Here is an 18,745-nt window from a genome sequence, read left to right as displayed (position 1 = left end):
ACTATCATAAATGTTTAAAGTGGACTTTGAAAGAACATGTTTTTCTGTCTACGATACTTCGAGTCGGCATAACGCGTTCCACGGGGCAGAGATCCTCCTGCGGCGTCTTTCGGAGCCGGGTGGTCCATTTTGTGGCGTGAGAACAGGAACGGTTCTTCCTAGTGGCGGTGCAGGTGATCACGGCACACCTGACGCAGCCGTCGGAAACGACGTCATCTTGGTTGCTGTCCTTAAACTGAAATCATCATCTGAAATTAAACAGAATCTATAGGCCTTACGGAAGATGTTACAGTGGTTTCATCCAGAGACTGAATGGGAAGACGATTAAGATGCCGTCTAGTCAACGACTAGATCGTTGCAGACCTAGCGTAAACTCGATCATGTGGAACGATTGAGCAAACTTTAAGCGATTCGGGTAAGTAATGGGAAACTTAAAATAAATTTGTCACCGAGTGCAGAGTTGCTACCACGGAAGCGAAGTAACATATTAATTCTTCATTATAAACTATGAGACTACTACATATGTCATTATTTATACTAAAGTTCTAAATGAATGGCTACAAGGAAAAAGTCGTCATACGAAGTCAAATGGTTCAAATGGCTCTGAGCACTATGGGACTTAACATTTATGGTCATCAGTCCCCTAGAACTTAGAACTACTTAAACCTAACTAACCTAAGGACAGCACACAACACCCAGTCATCACGAGGCAGAGAAAATGCCTGACCCCGCCGGGAATCGAACCCGGGAACCCGGGCGTGGATACGGAGTGATTACATCTTGTAAAATTATCACCCTCGTCAAGTTAAACAAGAGCATTTGTCGCCTGGGCAAGACGGATAAATGAGCTGCAGCAGCTCTCACTCTAGGACAGGGTGACCACCAAATTCGTTTCTCTGGCACTATGGCTTCGGCAAGATCTAACAATTACTATGCTACGATGTACAAAGTGGTCATAGAAATTCAAATTCACAAGAACGATTTCAACAGAAAAGAAAGAGTTGAAATTAGATTAGTTGTAGGTCCTAGTTACGGCAAGAAAAAGGAATAAAAGTGAGATAGTGTTAATACTTTCATCCTTCTTTACCTCCTCTGCATTACTGCAGATGGCGTGTCACTGAGCACATTTGTACTGTGCATGCAGTACACGTGAGGTGCCTAGTTGTTTCCACTGCCCTGTGTGGAATACATAAGTTCTTGTACACTTCACTAACCTGCTGTCTTCGTGATGATGATGTCCCCAGAGCAGAAAACAGCACGCAGGTCGTGGATTCTTTTTCTTGAGGCTGAAATTAACTTCGGAAGGAACAGCTGCTACGAATAAACTATAGCTCATTTGGTATGCCACTCGCGTTTTTATTGATACAGACAAGAGAAACTATTGTTGACCAAAACGTATTGAACATATCTTTCCACAGTCATTACATCTGGCTAAAATAACGTGAAATACATCCCACCACAGACAACATGTCTGTCTACTGGAACCGTCAGAACTGGAGAATAAAATTACATGGATCAAATACTACTGTTACAGACTACATGTCTGTACCTAGCGACGGTCGGAACTGTAGTAAATAAAATTGCATGAAACAAATACTGCTATAACAGACAACATGTCTGTCTACTGGAACGGTCAGAACTGGAGAGCCGGACTGCCCGAGGAGACACTTCGCGCGCAAGCCAACAAGGCGTGACCCGAACGCCACCGAAGTGCATCGGCAGTAATATCGTCAGTCTTTTGTTTTAGTAATACTTTGATTCTAATAATTTTGAAATGACTGATTGATAGCTGGCTGTTGAGAGATGTTTATTTAAAGAAAATGAAGTAATTTGGATGACAGGTTTAATTAATAATAGTAACTAAAGTTTAACGTTTTGGCCCCCTACCGCCGAACACAGCAGCCAATCACAGAGCAGCAGCATCATGCAGGGGGGTCTTTCTCGCGGGGTACCAAATCTAACATCTGTCACCGGTACCTCATCCCACACCGCGTCATCTCTATGCTTCTTGCCTCTCCACTGCCCTGGGAATAGCTTCCTGGAGCCTAATATGATGGCTGAATAGGCCAGAAATATTACATAGTGCTAAATAAAACAAAACAGTGCGCACTCTCTCTCTTCACAAGCTCAACAACATACGTCGGCGCGACTCTAGGGTCTTACGCAGCAGTCTGATAACCTCACGAATCGACTTGCGTGGATACACACACTGAGGTGACAAAAGTCATGGGATACATCCCAACATGGTGTCGGACCTCCTTTGCCGTCGCAATGAAGCAGCTCGACATGGATGCGTTCAACAAGTCGTTGGTAAGTTCCTTGCAGAAGTACTGAGTCGTACTGCCTGTACAGCTTGTGACAGTGTTGCCGGTGCATAAGTTTGTACACGTGGTGACCTCTCGATTATGTCCCGTAAGTGTTCGAAGGGATTCATGTTGGGCGATCTGGGTGGCCAAATCATTCGCTCTAATTTTTCAGAATTTTCTTCAAACCAACAGTAAGAACTGCGGCCCTTTGGCATGGCGCATTGTCATCCATACAAATTCCATCGGTGTTTGGGAAAACGAAGTCCGAGAATGGCTGCAGATAGTCTCCCAGTAGCGGAACGTAACCATTTCCAGTCAAAGATCGGTTCAGTTTGACCAGACTAGCCAGTCCATTCCATGTAAACACAGCTCACTCCATTATGGAGCCACCTCCAGTTACACAGTGCCTTCTAGACGACTTGGATCCATGGCTTCGTGGGGTCTGCGCCACACTCGAACCCCACCACCAGCTCTTAACAACTGACACCTGGACTCATCTGACCAGGGCACAGTCCAATGGTCTAGCGGCCAACCGATATGGTCTCGAGCCCAGGAGACGCACTGCAGGCGATGGCATGATCATAGCAGAGGTACTCGCGTCGGTCGTTTGCTGCCATAGCACATTAACGCGAAATTTCACCGCGTTCGTCGTACTTCCAACGTCGATTTCTGCGGTTGTTTCACGCAGCGTTGCTTGTCTGTTAGCACTGGCAACTCTACGCAAACGCTGCTGCTCTCGGTCGTTAAGCGTATGCTGTTGGCCACAAAGATGTCCGTGGTGAGAGGTAAAGCCTGAAATTTGGTACTGTCGGCACACTCTTGACACTGTGGGTGTCGGAATACAGAATTCCCTGACGATTTTAGAAGTGGAATGTCCCAAGCTTCTAGCTCCAACTACCATTCCGCGTTCAAAGTCTGTTGATTTCCGCCGTGAGGCCGTAATCACAGGGTAAATCTCTTGAGATGGCCGGCCGGCGTGGCCGAGCGGTTCTAGGCGCTTCAGTCTGCAACCGTACGACCGCTACGGTCGCAGGTTCGAATCCTGCCTCGAGCATGGATGTGTGTGATGTTCTTAGGTTAGTTAGGTTTAAGTAGTTCTAAGTTCTAGGGGACTGATGACATCAGATGTTGAGTCCCATAGTGCTCAGAGCCATTTGAGCCGTTTTGAGTCCTGACATGGATCAAGTGAGTACCACTGACAGCTGTGCCTTAGCACTGCCCTTTTACACCTCGTGGACGATATACTACCGCCATCTACATGTGTGCCTATCGCTAACCCGTGAGATTTGCAACCTCGGTGAATTTCTCATAACATGCCCAAAGTTTTCCGGTATTTGACCTTCCAAGGAGCAGTCTAGAAAATGGCTCTAAGCACTATGGGACTCAACAGATGAGGTCATCAGTCCCCTAGACTTAGAACTACTTAAACCTAACTAACCTAAAGACATCACACACAGGAGCTGTCTGGTTTTATTTTCTGTAGTGCTGACCTATCCGTTCTCTATGCGGTCCACGAAACACTAAGGAGTTTCCTCTAACACCGCAGTTCAACGGTGTCTTTTCTACGCCTACAGCCTGTCTTATGGTCTATGTCTCACATCCGTACATCAGAAATGGGGAGATTAGAGCCCTTGCCATTCGGACCTCTGTTGTTAAAGTTATATCTCTTTTCCTTAAAACATTGTTGAGCTGGAACATTGCCTTTATGCCAAGCAACAAGAGTCTCTTTGTTTGACTGGGTGCCGTCACGATCAACAGACATCTGGGTTCCGAGATAACTGAACGTAGAAACTACCCCTATTGTTTCTATTACTGTATGCGATGAATTGACAGGTACAGTTACCATAATTTTCGTCTGATGGACATTTAACAGAAGACGAACCTTGGCACTTTCTTCTTTCACCTTCAGTGAGTGGATCTACAACTCTTCTTCACTTTCTGCCGACAATATGGTATCATCTGCATTTCTAAGGTTATTTATATATATGAAGCATTTTTAATGTCGGTTTCTTGTTTATCGAACCTGGGGCTCCTCATAAGGTGCTCTGCGTAGAGATTGAATAAATGACGTGACATTATGCAGTCTCGCCTTACTCCTTTCTGAATCTTGAGCCATCTAATTTTCCCACTTCTGATGTACGCTCTACTTAAAAAAATTTAAATATAAATTAATTCGGCATATGAAACGAGCAAATTGGGAACGCACATTCTAAACTACTGTTGTCGTTCCCTCGAAAATCTTAGGAACGACTTCATTCCACTCTATCTACTTGTACTCAGAAATGGTGCTCATTTTTTTGCGTTCCGCGAGCCTGATAAACGAAGAATTCAAAGTAAACGAAAGTTTATCGAATTTGTTCCTAGCTAGTCGTAACCCGTCCTCTGGTCTTATGGACGGCGGGTGAGTATATCAGTCTCTTCCTCTGTACAAAAGAGAAATGTACCCCGCCGGTGGCGAATTAATTTCACCCGTAGAAAACTCGGCGATAAAGCTCGGAAGCGGGACGGGAAGTGCGTGTAGAAACTGATTAAGGGCGCCGTCGACCCCGGCCACGCGCGACCGCGCCGCGTTAATTTGTCCCCGTCAGCCGGCAGCGCTGAAACACAAGCGCGCCCGTAAAGGAGCGGCTTCCGCCCGGGCGGTTTTTGTTTCTCCAGGGAGCAGCGTCTCCAGCTCCGTCCCGCTGTAACAGAATCCTGGCTGCGGGCACGAGCCGCCGCGTACACGTGCCGTGCTGCGTGGGCGGCTGGAGAACGCCGGGCGGTCGCTGGAGGACGCTGGCCGGACCGCTAGTTTCCGTCCACACTGCAGCTACAAGGGATGCTATTCTAAGAGGACCACAGCAACAAGGTGCGGGGATGCCAGGTTTTCTGCACAGGTCGTCGGTTGCGGCTTCAAAATACTCAGCCTCACCCTTGCTTGTAGTGTTTTCTGCATCTACATCTACATCTACATCCACACTCCGCAAGCCACCTGACGGTGTGTGGCGGAGGATACCTTGAGTACCTCTATCGGTTCTCCCTTCTATTCCAGTCTCGCATTGTTCGTGGAAAGAAAGATTGTCGGAATGCCTCTGTGTGGGCTCTAATCTCTTTGATATTATCCTCATGCTCTCTTCGTGAGATATACGTAGGAGGGAGCAATATACTGCTTGACTCCTCGGTGTAGGTATGTTCTCGAAACTTCACCAAAAGCCAGTACCGAGCTACTGAGCGTCTCTCTTGCAGAGCCTTCCATTGCAGTTTATCTATCATCTCTGTAACGCTTTCGGGATTACTAAATGATCCTGTACAGAAGCGTGCTGCTCCCCGTTAAATCTTCTCTATCTCTTCTATCAACCCTATCTGGTACGGATCCCACACCAGTGAGCAGTATTCAAGCAGTGGGCGAACGAGTGTACTGTAACCTACTTCCTTTGTTTTCGGACTGCATTTCCTTAGGATTCTTCCAATGAATCTCAGTCTGGCATCTGCTTTACCGACGATTAATTTTATATGGTCATTCCATTTTAAATCACTCCTAATGCGTACTCCCAGATAATTTATGGAATTAACTGCTTCCAGTTGCTGACTTGCTATATTGTAGCTAAATGATAAAGGATCTATCTTTCTATGTATTCGCAGCACATTACACTTGTCTACATTGAGATTCAATTACCATTCCCTGCACCATGCGTCAACTCGTTGCAGATTCTCCTGCACTTCAGTACAATTTTCCATTGTTACAACCTCTCGATATACTACAGGATCATCCGCTAAAAGCCTCAGTGAACTTCCGATGTTATCCACAAGGTCATTTATGTATATTGTAAATAGCAACGGTCCTACGACACTCTCCTGCGGCACACCTGAAATCACTCTTACTTCGGAAGACTTCTCTCCATTGAGAACGACATGCTGCGTTCTGTTATCTAGGAACTCTTCAATCCAATTACACAATTGGTCTGATAGTCCATATGCTCTTACTTTGTTCATTAAACGACTATGGGGAACGGTATCAAACGTATTGCGGAAGTCAAGAAACACGGCATCTACCTGGAAGCCCGTGTCTATGGCCCTCTGAGTCTCTTGGACGAATAGCGCGAGCTGGGTTTCACACGATCGTCTTTTTCTAAACCCATGCTGATTCCTACAGAGTAGATTTCTAGTCTCCAGAAAAGTCATTATACTCGAACATAACACGTGTTCCAAAATTCTGCAAGTGATCGACGTTAGAGATATAGGTCTATAGTTGTGCTCATCTGTTCGACGTCCCTTGTTGAAGGGCCTCTGTGACGAAATGGATTAAGTCGGAAGCAAGTTCCTGGAAACTAAACACTTTGAAGGTCTTACATGTAGCCGTCGAATTGACTGATGGGTCTTCATCAGTGGTTTCCTCACCTCCCTGATTTAAAGCGGAATAAAACCATAGTTATAATCGTCCAGAATGTTCATGTTGTTTGTGGTTAGTATCTTCTCTTTAGGTGGACCATGGTAGACCAGACACCTCTGCCCCTGGTGTGGACGGCTGGGGTGCAGCTAGGTAGGCTACCGGGACAGCCGACGTCACTGCTTCTGTGACTGTCAGCCACTCTCAGAGTGTAAGGTTTCATATTTCTGCCATGTAAGTAGTTTATCTTTACTGCACTGGGACAAAGAAGCTTGAGCGCGCTGCACCAGTAGTGCATAAGATCCTTGACTGTGTTTAAGCCGGCCGCTGTGACCGACCGGTTCTAGGCGCTTCAGTCCGGAACCGCGCTGTTGCTACGGTCGCAGGTTCGAATCCTGCCTCGGACATAGATGTGTGTGATGTCCTTAGGTTAGTTAGGTCTAAGTAGTTCTAAGTCTAGGGGACTGATGACCTCAGATGTTAAGTCCCATAGTGCTTAGAGCCATTTGAACCATTTTTTCTGTGTTTAATGTAATCTGTGGTGCTCTTGGTCGCCAGTCAGTTGTACAGCCCTGGGGGCACTATTGTAGGCACAGTAGCGAGGAGATGAGTTTTAGAGAAGGAGATCTGTGAGAAATTATCATAAATTATTATGGAGATGAAAACTTATTGATAAAGCTATTTTATCGATTGTATTGTTGGAGAAGGTTTTTGGAGCAATATTTCAAGGTAACCCACGCAGGTGCAAGAGTGGAATATTTGTTTGTTAGAACTATTAATTGATAGAAATCTTTGCCCTTTAGATAACTAATAATATGCTTTGTGTTAATTGATGTCTTTGTTTTCGTTATGTCACAAATTACGTAGTTGGTTAACTGCCTGTACTTTTTGTAATGACAAAATTTCGTAGAGTCTTCTTATGACGTACAGTCTTTTTTGACAATAAACAAAGTCTAATTGTTCAATAACGATTTTCTTTAAAGTAAAACTATCCTCCATCATTCTAAATAAAGTTTTAAATATCTTGTCGTCTGTGCATTGCACTTTATGCCCGTCACACGCAGCCACGAATCGTTTCTGACAAGGAAAAAGGAAAAAAAATAAATCTTTCTTTAGCTTCTACATTTGCTGATTCCAATTTGCTTTAGAGAACATCAGTTCACCAGACACAAAATAGCACATTGAGCAAGAGCTGAGTTACTTTTCTCTCAAGGGAGATCTTACTTCGCATTCTTGTGAACAAACTGTACGTCGTCAGAATTTTCAGGTGTTCTACCAAGTATGCACATTAATTCCCAGTGAACAGTTCAAATGGTTCAAATGGCTCTGAGCACTATGCGACTTAACTTCTGAGGTCATCAGTCGCCTAGAACTTAGAACTAATTAAACCTAACTAACCTAAGGACATCACACATATCCATGCCCGAGGCAGGATTCGAACCTGCGACCGGAGCGGTCTCTGGGCTCCAGACTGTAGCGCCTAGAACCACACGGCCACTCCGGCCGGCTACAGTGAACAGTGAAGGTAATCTTAGATAATTATATTCTTACGAACTGAGCAGTATTTTATATTGTGGATATTTCAACTTCATGTTACGTAACTTTCATAATGTACTGCAATATCCAGTTCAAATACACTCCTGGAAATTGAAATAAGAACACCGTGAATTCATTGTCCCAGGAAGGGGAAACTTTATTGACACATTCCTGGGGTCAGATACATCACATGATCACACTGACAGAACCACAGGCACATAGACACAGGCAACAGAGCATACACAATGTCGGCACTAGTACAGTGTAAATCCGCCTTTCGCAGCAATGCAGGCTGCTATTCTCCCATGGAGACGATCGTAGAGTTGCTGGATGTAGTCCTGTGGAACGGCTTGCCATGCCATTTCCACCTGGCGCCTCAGTTGGACCAGCGTTCGTGCTGGACGTGCAGACCGCGTGAGACGACGCTTCATCCAGTCCCAAACATGCTCAATGGGGGACAGATCCGGAGATCTTGCTGGCCAGGGTAGTTGACTTACACCTTCTAGAGCACGTTGGGTGGCACGGGATACATGCGGACGTGCATTGTCCTGTTGGAACAGCAAGTTCCCTTGCCGGTCTAGGAATGGTAGAACGATGGGTTCGATGACGGTTTGGATGTACCGTGCACTATTCAGTGTCCCCTCGACGATCACCAGTGGTGTACGGCCAGTGTAGGAGATCGCTCCCCACACCATGATGCCGGGTGTTGGCCCTGTGTGCCTCGGTCGTATGCAGTCCTGATTGTGGCGCTCACCTGCACGGCGCCAAACACGCATACGACCATCATTGGCACCAAGGCAGAAGCGACTTTCATCGCTGAAGACGACACGTCTCCATTCGTCCCTCCATTCACGCCTGTCGCGACACCACTGGAGGCGGGCTGCACGATGTTGGGGCGTGAGCGGAAGACGGCCTAACGGTGTGCGGGACCGTAGCCCAGCTTCATGGAGACGGTTGCGAATGGTCCTCGCCGATACCCCAGGAGCAACAGTGTCCCTAATTTGCTGGGAAGTGGCGGTGCGGTCCCCTACGGCACTGCGTAGGATCCTACGGTCTTGGCGTGCATCCGTGCGTCGCTGCGGTCCGGTCCCAGGTCGACGGGCACGTGCACCTTCCCCCGACCACTGGCGACAACATCGATGTACTGTGGAGACCTCACGCCCCACGTGTTGAGCAATTCGGCGGTACGTCCACCCGGCCTCCCGCATGTCCACTATACGCCCTCGCTCAAAGTCCGTCAACTGCACATACGGTTCACGTCCACGCTGTCGCGGCATGCTACCAATGTTAAAGACTGCGATGGAGCTCCGTATGCCACGGCAAACTGGCTGACACTGACGGCGGCGGTGCACAAATGCTGCGCAGCTAGCGCCATTCGACGGCCAACACCGCGGTTCCTGGTATGTCCGCTGTGCCGTGCGTGTGATCATTGCTTGTACAGCCCTCTCGCAGTGTCCGGAGCAAGTATGGTGGGTCTGACACACCGGTGTCAATGTGTTCTTTTTTCCATTTCCAGGAGTGTAGTTTTCATTGAAGACAGAATTACTTTATTTTGGTATTTAATTAGATTAATTTCCATTATTTCTAATTCAGCATTTCATTAGGATTAAAGTTTTGTTTCACGACACTGTTCACATGAGCAACAGAGGGCCAACCAAGAGTCAGTTTTGCTCAGCAGTTGAGTGCGATATCTAAAGAACACGAGGAGAAAGTCTTTGAAAAAGAATATTCAGTATTTCATGTATAGATGAATTACACAGAAAGCTTATAAACAGGTGTGTTACCTTGGCCAAGTCTCCAGCGAGCGAGGCGACGAGGTCAGCCGCATTTTCGTTGGTCACAACAGCTGCAGTGGGCCGGCTCGGTGCAGTACCGCCCCCCCTGTCAGTCGCCGCGTTTCGCCTGCTGCCGCCTGCCGCTGCGTACCGCGGCGGTCTTCCAAACCATCACTGACAGCAATAGCTCAGGTATACACACCGATGTAGCAAGCAGAGCATGAAGAGGTAGAAAAAGTATATGACGATATTGAACGGGTAATTCGGCATGTAAGAAAAGATGAAAATGTAATAGTCATGGGCGATTGGAACTGGGTTGCAGGGGAGGGAATAGAAGAAAGGGTTACGGCAGAGTACGGGCTTGGCAGTAGGAACGAGAGAGGAAAAAGACTAATCGAGTTCTACAATAAATTTCAGCTAGTAGTAGCGAATGCTGTCTTCAAGAACCTTAAGAGGAGGAGGTATAGCCGGCCGAAGTGGCCGTGCGGTTAAAGGCACTGCAGTCTGGAACTGCAAGACCACTACGGTCGCAGGTTCGAATCCTGCCTCGGCCATGGATGTTTGTGATGTCCTTAGGTTAGTTAGGTTTAAGTAGTTCTAAGTTCTAGGGGCCTAATGACCTCAGCAGTTGAGTCCTATAGTGCTCAGAGCCATTTGAACCATTTTTTGAGGAGGTATACTAAAGAAAGACCTGGAGATACTGGAAGATTTCAGTGAGATTACGTCATGGTCAGGCAATCAGATACTCGATTTAAGGCTTACGCAGGAGATTTACGGCTTACGCAGGAGTAGATATATAGACTCAGATTACAATTTATCCGGCCGGCCGAAGTGGCCGCGCGGTTCTGGCGCTGCAGTCTGGAACCGCGAGACCGCTACGGTCGCAGGTTCGAATCCTGCCTCGGGCATGGATGTGTGTGATGTCCTTAGGTTAGTTAGGTTTAAGTAGTTCTAAGTTCTAGGGGACTAATGACCTCAGCAGTTGAGTCCCATAGTGCTCAGAGCCATTTGAACCACAATTTATCCGTGATGAAGAGTTGTCTGAAGTTTAAGAGACTAGTGAGGAAGAAACAATGTGCAAAGAAGTGGGAATGAAGAAATACGCTTGAAGTTCTCTGATACTATAATATTGCGATAATGAACAGTTCGGTAGTCAGTTCAGTTGAAGAGGAATGGCCAGCACTAAAAACAGTAAGTACAGAAGTTGGAAAGAAAAATATTGGTGCAAGGAAGGTAATTTCGAAGAAAGCATGTTTAACAGAAGCCATGCTTTAATTCCGTTCATTACATTAGATGATTCAGGAACGTCTGCAACGATGTCATTCATTATTTAAATCAGCCGTACTTTAGCTGATCGACGAAAGAAGTCTTCCGGAAAATTCAGGAATGCAGAGATAGAACTCATTAGGAACATAATAAATAGGAAGTACAGTGAAGCTAAGGCGAAATGGGTGCATAAAAATGTGAAGAAATCGAAAAAGAAATGCTTGTCGGAAGAACTGACTCAGCAAATAGAGCAGGACCGCACAAGGTGCATGCACCGGTGCATCGCAGAGTGCAGAAGACTGCTGCGCTATGTTGACGACGGTGCAGACCCCCCCCCCCCCCCCCCCCAACTCCTCGGCTTTTCGCAACACCGCTGGCTCTCACTTCCTTAGCTTGTGTCGTTCGCGCCGCCTGTCTCGACCTGTTTCAAAGCTTTTACCCTGTTGTCTTCGTCATGGCCAAACACTAATGTACACTAGATGGAGAGCTTAGTTTGGTGTACCGGTACAAAAGAGATTTATATAATAACTGTAATGGTAAGAATTTTAAATTTGGTTTCAACACAGATGTATCTTCCTATGTGCTCTTTATTGTATTTGCAATTATGCTACTAAGATCTGGAGCAAGAGATTGGCTGACAGAAATTATGAGAGAATTTTTTAAATTACAATTAGAAATACTCGCACGCAATCTAGTTTTTGTACAAGACAAAACAGAAAAAAACCTTTCACATTCACAAGTGGAACCAAACATAGAAATAATCTTCGCTGCTTCTGTGTGTAACTTGGGAAATTCTTCCTTCGGCAAATTCTGGTAGAGATGGAGCAAACCTTTTGTATTGTAAAACACATCCTTTAGGCGAACATCGCTTTGTAAATCAGTTAGTTCGAAATGTAAATCTGAAGGCGCACTTTCAATATCCATCGAAAAAGGTTTCACAAAAACATCGAGAATTGGCTGCAGGTAGGTAATTTCCTGAAACAATAACAAAGCCAATGTTAATATATGAAAGTAATTTAAGTCATTGTTTCGAAGTACTAAAATGCGATAGATTTTAATAAACATGTAGTGTGTACTATTGGTTTTAATGTAATGTTACACTCGCATATGTAACGCAATCTCCTTTATTTAGCTGTATGTTATATACCGGCACATTACCTGGAATCGATCGTTAAACGCATTTTCAAGGGATTGTAGCACCTCGACGTGTTTTTCAAAGCGCGCTCCTTCCTGCACAGATGCTGCCAAACAAAAACATAGTACCGTTTTGATTAGAGCGGTTATAAAAAGCAGGCTGTTTTAATAAAGGTACAATTTATATCTCGCTTACCTAGTTCAGGAAAGTGTTGCGTATTTTTCTCTGAAAGGTTGTTTTTGAGGAGCTTCAGTTTATACTGGAAAGCGTTTATTTTACTGATCATATCGTTGATGAGATTGTTTTCTTTTTGGAGTTTCAGACTTAAAACATTTAGGAGAGCCATAATGTCTGCTAAAAATCCTAAATCAACTACCCATTCAGGGTCATGAAAAAGTGTCTCTGGACGACCATTGCTCTCCAAAAACTGAGCCACAGTGTGGCGTAGTCGAAAAATTCGGGAAATCACTTTCCCTTTGTTCAGCCAGCGCACCTCAGAGTGGTAGGGAATATCTGGATACTCCTCTTCAAAGGAAATCAAAAATTCTTTGAATTGACGATGAGTGAGTCCATGAGAACGAATGTAGTTCACGATACGCACCACTACCTTCATCACATCTTGAAGACCGATAACTTTCGCACAAAGAGCCTCTTGGTGTGCAAAACAATGAACGGAAGGCAAATTCGGCATGTTAAATTTTTTCCGCACATTGCTGGTGCCCCGTCTGTGGTTACGGAAAACAGCATTTCCCAAGGGAGTCCTATTTCTTCAGCTGCCATTTCAACAGCTGCTAAAATATCCGCACCGAGCGAGGTGGCGCAGTGGTTCGACACTGGACTCGCATTCGGGAGGACGACGGTTCAATCCCGCGTCCGGCCATCCTGATTTAGGTTTTCCGTGATTTCCCTAAATCACTCCAGACAAATGCCGGGATGGTTCCTCTGAAAGGGCACGGCCGACTTCCTTCCCCATCCTTCCCTAATCCGATGAGACCGATGACCACGCTGTCTGGTCTCCTCCCCCAAAACCAACCAACCAACCAAAATATCCGCCCCTGTAACAGCGTGCTTCAACGAAATCATATCCAGGAGCTCTTCCGTTACATGTAGGTCGTCGTCCACTCCACGCAAAAATATTGCTAACCGAGCCGTGTCGTTAATATCCGTGGACTCATCAAGTGCGATGGAGTACGCTAGGAAGTTTCCAATTATGGCAGCCAGCTGTTCATGCAAATTCTCAGCAATGTCGTTGATTCTCCGATGTATTGTCATTCTGGAAAGTGGTATTCTGCTGTACGCGGGAGCTAATGTGAGATTCATTGTCTCTACTACTTCCAACATAATGTTTTTTATTAATGGCCCGTCCATAAATGGCGTCACAGCTCTTACTAAACGTAGAGCAACTTTGTAACTAGCTCTGAGAGTCCTTTCGCAGCACCGCTCATCTCTAAAGTAGAGAGAAAAGATATGTTAGAAATAATTTATGCGGAAACGAAAACTAAGGAATCTAAACAAATGTTATTTCGTTTCGCATGACCTTTAACCAAAATATATGTGCTAAAGTACTTGAGCAACAAACCTCGTTTGTAGGTACAGAATTTTCTTCTGCAAGAGTTTGCAACTTCCGTAATTCTTCCTCTCTGGCATCCCCTGTTATATCACTATACTTTTCTGAATGCAGTTTGCTGTAGTGCCTTTCAACAGACGATTTTCTGACACACGTAATTAGTGTACCACAGATTAGACACTTGGCTTCATCGTCACAACGCACAAAAAAGTAGGAGAGTTCCCATTCCGGTTTTAATTGACTTTCGGCAATTTTCCCTTTTTTTGGAGCAGATGGTTCCATTATTGCGGTAATTGTCTTGCGCTTACGTATTCCAATGTTGGCTAAGCCGTCTGGCAGCGCACAGCGTCGGCCTCACCTAGCAAGCCGAGTTGAGGCGAAGTATGCCGAGTTGAACCGATGCACTGTGCAGGGGCTCGCTGCACCTCGCTTTGCACGCGTGCGGTTTTCCGTGTTTGTGCGGCCCTGATATAGACAAGTCAAAGCAACATTCGGTGAACTTTAAAACAAGGGTGGTAACATTAAAAGTACAATGGGATTTCCAGTATTAAATGCAGAGAAGAGAGCAGATAGATGAAAGAGTACACTGAAAGTATTTATGAGGGGGAGAACATGTCTGATAAAGTGGCGGAAGGAGCAACAGGAGTCGATAGGGAAGATATAGGGCATCCAGTATTTAAAAGACCTTTGGAGGACTTAAGATCAAAGGAGGTAAAATGGATGGCTGGCATTCCATCGGGATTTAAAAAAAATCGTTGGTGGAGGTGGCAACAATATTACCATTATGTTGGTGTGTTCAGTGTATGAACCAGCAGACTTAACAACATCTACTTGATTCCGAAGACACCAGGAGCAGACAAGTGCGAGAATTATTGCACATCCAGCTTCACAGCTCGTGCATCCAAGTTGCTGACAAGAAAAAATATACAGCAGAATGGAAAAGAAAATTGAGGATCCTTGGAAGACAATCAGTTTGTGAACGATGAAGGTACCAGAGAAACCGTTCTGACGTTGCTGTTGATAATGGAAGCAAGACTGATGAAAAATCTAGGCACGTTCACAGGATTTGTCGACATGGGAAAAGCGTTAGACAATGTATGCAAGATGCTCCACATTCTGAGGAAAACAGGAGTAAGCTATGGGCAAAGATGGGTGATGTACAGTACGTACAAGAACCAAGAGTAAGAGTTTCAGAGATCGAAGTGCTCGGATTAAGAAGGGTGTAAAACAGCGATGTAGTCTTTCGCTCCTATTGTTAAATTTATACATCGCCGTAGTAAAAAAGTCGGACTTAAAAGAAATATTCAAGAGTAGAACTAAAATTGAGGGTCAAAAGATATCAATGATAAGATTCGCTGATGACGTTGCTGTACTGAGTGAAAGTGAAGAACAATTGTAGGATCTGTTGAATGGATTAAACGGTCTAATTAGTCCAGAATATGAATTGAGTGTGGAATCGAAGAAAGATAAAAGTAGTGAAGAAGTAGAAATGAGAACAGCGAGAAAATTTACATCAGAAATGGAGATCACGAAGTATGCGAAGTCAAGAAATTGTTTCACCTCGGCCGGAAAGTAACCCACGACGGACGAGATTCGAGAACATAAAAAGCGGACTAGTACTGACAAAAAGAGCTTTCCTGGCCAATGGACGCCTACTAGTATCAAGGGTGGGTCTTCATTTGAGGAAGAAATTTCTGAGAATGAACGCCTGGAGCACAGAGGTCTTATGGTAGTGGAACATGGGCTGTGGATAAACCGGAACAGAAGAGAATCGAAGCGTTTGAGATGTGGTGCTACAGACGAATGTTGAACATTAGGTGAACTGATAAGGTAAGGGATGAGGAAGTTCTTCGCAGAATCAGCGAGGAAAGGAATATATGGAGAACAGTGACAAGAAAAAAGGACGGTTAGAATCACAGGGAATAACTTCCATGGCACTAGAGAGAGCTATAGAGCGTAAAAACTGTAAAGGAAGACAGAGATAGGAATATACTCAACAAATAATTGAGGACGTAGGTTGCAATTACTACACTGAGATGAAAAGGTTGTCACAGGAGAGAAACTCGTCGCGGGTCGCGTCAAACCAGTCAGAAGACTGTGGTGACTAAAAAAGAAAAAAAACTGCAATTTAGCTGAAATAAACAGCATTTGCCTTTTCTAACATTCCTGATCACGTTAATGTAACAATAGAAATAAATCAACACTTCACTTGATGTTTTGTTCTTGGTTTTAAATATGAACTTCATGGACATACAAACAGCTGCAGTTTTTTTCAAATAACTTCCGGGAATTCAGCCAGGTAAAACTTTCAGCGACCGCCGATATTTCGGCGGGAGAACACCCCGCCATTTTCAAGGCAAACTGCAACGGACAGGCGACGTACATGCAAATTAAATACCTCAGTTCTCGGACCCAAGCAGGAAAGATAACACACACACACTGAACACTAGTGCCACCAAAGATGGCCAAAGTCAGAGCTATCGATAGTGAGACTATGAATTCGCAGGTGAGGTAGCATTGAGTCTGTCCCTCTGTTTCTTGACAAGGGAGATAGCCGGATTCCAAACAGAGTTTAAACAGAAACCTCCATCCCTGTTAACAAGGTTGCTCGCTAATTTAATCTCAACTGCCTCCCGAATCACACTGTCCCAATAGCTGGACGTGCATGCCAATATCTCGGTGTTATTATATAACATGGAGTGACCAGTATCCAAGCAATGTTCGGCAATAGCAGATCTATTTGGCTGCTGTAATCGTGTGTGCCGTTTATGCTCAGTACATCTGTCTTCCACGGTCCTGATAGTTTGACCAATATATGCCATGCCGCAGCTACAAGGGACACGATATACACCCGCCTTACGCAGTCCAAGATCATCCTTAACGGAACTCAAAAGTGCTCTAATTTTAGATGGAGGTCGGAAAACACATTTCACATCGTATTTCCGTAAAATACGACCGATCTTATTGGACGTGTTTCCTACGTAAGGCAAGAAGGCAGTAGACTTAGGTGTTGACTCAGAATTATCATCAATCACCTGATGTACAGTTGGTCGATAGCGCAACGCACGTTCAATCTGTCTATCACTGTAACCATTTTGACGAAATGTAACTTCAAGATGGGACAGCTCAGCTGGCAAAGTCTCAGCGTCAGAAACGATATGTGCCCTGTGTACCAAGGTACGAAGTACCCCTTCACGCTGAGCCGAATGGTGACAACTATTAGCTTGTAAGTACAAGTCGGTGTGAGTACGTTTCCTGTAGACTGCATGTCCCAATGATCCATCATCCTTCCTCCTAACCAACACGTCGAGAAAGGGAAGGCAACCATCCTTTTCCACCTCCATCGTAAAACGAATGTTCGGGTGGATCGAGTTCAGATGTTCTAGAAAGACATTCAAATTCTCCCTACCGTGAGGCCAAACAACGAAGGTATCGTCAACGTATCTATAGAAACAGGCGGGTTTTAAAGGCGCCGACTCCAATGCACGTTCCTCGAAGTCTTCCATAAACAAATTTGCGATCACAGGAGACAACGGACTACCCATCGCAACTCCATCTGTCTGCTCGTAATACTGGTCATTAAATAAAAAGTAAGTGGATGTCAACACATGCCTAAAGAGATTAGTTAAATCAGCACCAAACCTGGCTTCAATTAACCGCAACGAATCAGACAGAATGGTTACAGTGATAGACAGATTGAACGTGCGTTGCGCTATCGACCAACTGTACATCAGGTGATTGATGATAATTCTGAGTCAACACCTAAGTCTACTGCCTTCTTGCCTTACGTAGGAAACACGTCCAATAAGATCGGTCGTATTTTACGGAAATACGATGTGAAATGTGTTTTCCGACCTCCATCTAAAATTAGAGCACTTTTGAGTTCCGTTAAGGATGATCTTGGACTGCGTAAGGCGGGTGTATATCGTGTCCCTTGTAGCTGCGGCATGGCATATATTGGTCAAACTATCAGGACCGTGGAGGACAGATGTACTGAGCATAAACGGCACACACGATTACAGCAGCCAAATAGATCTGCTATTGCCGAACATTGCTTGGATACTGGTCACTCCATGTTATATAATAACACCGAGATATTGGCATGCACGTCCAGCTATTGGGACAGTGTGATTCGGGAGGCAGTTGAGATTAAATTAGCGAGCAACCTTGTTAACAGGGATGGAGGTTTCTGTTTAAACTCTGTTTGGAATCCGGCTCTCTCCCTTGTCAAGAAACAGAGGGACAGACTCAATGCTACCTCACCTGCGAATTCATAGTCTCACTATCGATAGCTCTGACTTTGGCCATCTTTGGTGGCACTAGTGTTCAGTGTGTGTGTGTTATCTTTCCTGCTTGGGTCCGAGAACTGAGGTATTAAATTTGCATGTACGTCGCCTGTCCGTTGCAGTTTGCCTTGAAAATGGCGGGGTGTTCTCCCGCCGAAATATCGGCGGTCGCTGAAAGTGTTACCTGGCTGAATTCCCGGAAGTTATTTGAAAGTTGTATACGCCAGGAGAAACTCAGGTCTCACAGCTGCAGTTTATTTCCAATACTATAACTTTATTATTTTATTCCTGGGCATTTATGTTAACGCCAGTATTGATTAAAGTATTTGCTCCTAAACTGACTGTATCAGATGTTAATGTAAGAATAGAAATAAGACAGCAGATCCTTGGAGGTTTGTTCTTGTAGTAATTTATCTAATGATTTTTTTTTCGGCTTTCATGTTAGCGCCAGTTTTGGTTGGAGTATTTGCCCGTACGTTGACTTTAATACATGCAAACAAAACCA

This window comes from Schistocerca serialis, chromosome 8 (genome assembly GCF_023864345.2).
Source record: "Schistocerca serialis cubense isolate TAMUIC-IGC-003099 chromosome 8, iqSchSeri2.2, whole genome shotgun sequence".
NCBI classification, from domain to species: Eukaryota; Metazoa; Arthropoda; class Insecta; order Orthoptera; family Acrididae; genus Schistocerca; species Schistocerca serialis.
This window is presented reverse-complemented; position numbering follows the sequence as displayed.